This window comes from Microtus ochrogaster, unplaced genomic scaffold (genome assembly GCF_000317375.1).
Source record: "Microtus ochrogaster isolate Prairie Vole_2 unplaced genomic scaffold, MicOch1.0 UNK81, whole genome shotgun sequence".
Lineage (NCBI taxonomy): Eukaryota > Metazoa > Chordata > Mammalia > Rodentia > Cricetidae > Microtus > Microtus ochrogaster.
In genome coordinates, this window is record NW_004949179.1 from 577,034 (window position 1) to 580,005 (window position 2,972).

Consider the following 2,972-nt stretch of genomic DNA (forward strand, 5'->3'; position numbering starts at 1 on the left):
GCCTTTAATCCCAGCACTCGGGAGGCAGAGGCAGGCAGATCTCTGTGAGTTCGAGACCAGCCTGGTCTACAGAGCCAGTTCCAGGACAGGCTCCAAAGCTGCAGAGAAACCCTGTCTCGAAAAACCAAAAAAATAAAAAATCAAAATACTCACTTTATGGTTTCTCCTGAGTTTTCTGTTGTCTCTTCTATAGTTGTTCTATTATCAGAGCAGTATGGTTTCTTACAACAGGCATTAGGTTCTTTAGTTGCTCTGGGAGGGAGTTTCTTCTACTAAAACAGGGAAGGACTGAACCAGATTTGGGAAATGATTATCATGAATATTCCTAGTTGACCTATACTCATTAGTCCAATGCCTGCCTTTGCCACACCTTCCACATAATCCAGAAGGGAGGGGCATTTTTAGAAAGTGCATTGTTTCTAGGAAAACTGCCTACAATTCTGTTTGATGTGACCTTGTTTGCCATAATTATAACATTTGTCATTTCGATTTTTCCTCAAACCTCTGGAAATCACCTCTCTACCCTTGCAATCATCATGTTCATGGGATTCTATATTAATTGTGTCTCAGATCCATTCCTCCAAAGGTGCTGACCTTGCCTTCAATGGCCTAATCATCCTTTTGCATAGAGAATTGGCATTTTCAAAAGACAGCGACTCAATTATTAGTTGTCTAGCTTCTGAATTTGGTATCATTCTATTTACTGCTGAAATCAATCTTCGTAAGAAATCCATAAAGGCTTCCTTTGGGCCCTGTATAACTTTAGTAAATTACTGAATTTACTGAATTTATTTCAGACTTCTCCAATTTTTGTCCCAAACATTCAAGGCTGCTGTATGGCATAAATCCAGGGTGTGGTCATCATACACAGCTTGCCTTCTATAGCAGCATATTCTCCTTCTCCAAGAATTTGATCTTTGGAGATTTCCCTACCTCTACCTTTACTCTGTTGTTCAATAATCAGCCTCTTCTCTGAACCAGGTACTCCATTGTAATTGTGTGCCAGGCTCTAACAGCTTTAATCAAATCTATCCAGTCATTAGGGATAATTCTATTACAAACTGACCACGAGTTTAACATTTGGTTCACAAAAGGTGAATGCATGCCATATGAGACTATTGCTTCCCCAATCTCCTTAAATCTAAAAATGGCACAGGAGTCAAGTTAGCTGTAAGAGTCTCATTTGACAATTCCTTTAAGGTTACCGGATATATTAAGGTTAGTTGTCTGAAAACTTTAGGATGTTCCTTTCTATTCTTATAATATAATACTGAAATTAGATTTTCATTAAGTTCTTCTGTCTGGATTTGATCTGTGATCTGTTTTATTAGGTTTTTCTAAGGCCTGCATCTTAGCACTAAGATCAAGATTTAGTGATAAGACAAAGATGATAAAGCCGATATTATTTACAATTGACATTAATAAATCCCATCTAACTTAGGTATCTTTTCATTTAATCATTCCATCTTCAAGCTGTCTAGCATACTGTTGTACAGAGACATAAATCCCTCCATTGTAATGGTTTTTCCCATTTTTTCATGTGTGGAAAAAAAATCTCTTTTTTAACTAATTCCTCCCTTAAAGAATTCCCAGTTGACCTAGCCATGGTGGTGCACGCCATGAGTAATTCCAGTACTGAGTAATTCCAGTACTCAGGAGGCATAGGCAGACAGGTCTCTATGAAATCAAGGCCAGCCTAGTCTACAGAATGAGTTCCAGGACAGGCTACAGAATCTATACAGAATAAACCCCATCTCAAATAAAAAAAAAAAAAAAGAATTCCCTATTGTCTCACCAAATCTACCAACGATTTTGATGATGATGTGAGGTTTATTGCTGCTGTAGAACAGTGAAAGCCTGTGTCAATTTCAAGGCAGCCACCTAGTTTGTCAGTATTCTGAGAAAGGGGTTCAGGGAGAACCCACAAGCCATGGTGGAGAGAGAAAGAGAAAGAGGAAGAGAGAGAAAGAGAGACGGCTGGCTGAAAAATGCACAGGGGATTGTTAGTAAAAAGCACGTGTGCTGTGGGGATGCCTGAAAGCTACAACAGAAAAGTCCTAGACTCACTTAGAGGCTTGGGGAAAAAAGAAAAAAGCCTGGCCATGTGGGGCTAGGGCCTGATGTGCAGCTCTGGCCTGCGCTGGTAACTTTTTCATGAATTTGTACCCCAAACGTCAGGCACCAAAAGTAGCACAAATAATAAAAACCCAGACACAGATATTGGGGTTCAAGCTAAAATGAGAAAAGCAAAGCAGCCAGCCACTAAAGAAGTCTTAGGCCCACCAAGGCTGGGTGACAGAAGACTGAGCCCTGGGTCTCTGTCTCCTCCAGTTTTGTATTCCCCTTTAGTGCTGGGACTAAAGGTGTGAGCCATCATCACCCGGATCTGTTTCTGCATTGATCTTGTGCAGCCCAAGTTGGCCCTGAATTCACAGGGATCCATCTGCCCCATCCCCTGGGATTAAAGATGTGTGCCCCCACTACCTGGCCTCTAGTGGTTTAATTTTACCTTTTGATGCTTAGGCAAGTTTTATTTATTAAAACATAAATAAAATATCTCTATATAACTTGAACCATGTTTGTGCCAGGGTTGGAACTCAGGCCCTCAGTGGGGTGAGAAGCCTCAGCAGAATGGGGAGGGAGTAGGCGTGGTTTGCCTCTTAGAGGGGCAGAACAGATCATTACAGTCCCATTTCTTTTTATAATAAAAAGGTGGGAGGTTAGACATCACAGGTTAAGGGAATCGAAGAGGCAGATCCTCAAGACTGCTTCCTGCTTTTTGGGGGGCATCATCTTTGGGGCCGGGCAGGCAGGGAGGGGTGACCTGAGAAAGCTAGGGGCTGGTCACATCCCAGGGTAGCTGGTCTCTTTGTTCCTGTTTAGCATTTGTGGTATGGAAATGTGTGGCTTCTCTTACACCTGTTCAAGGTATAGCTTTCTCAGGTCCCCCCCCCCCCCCCCCCCCGGCCAAG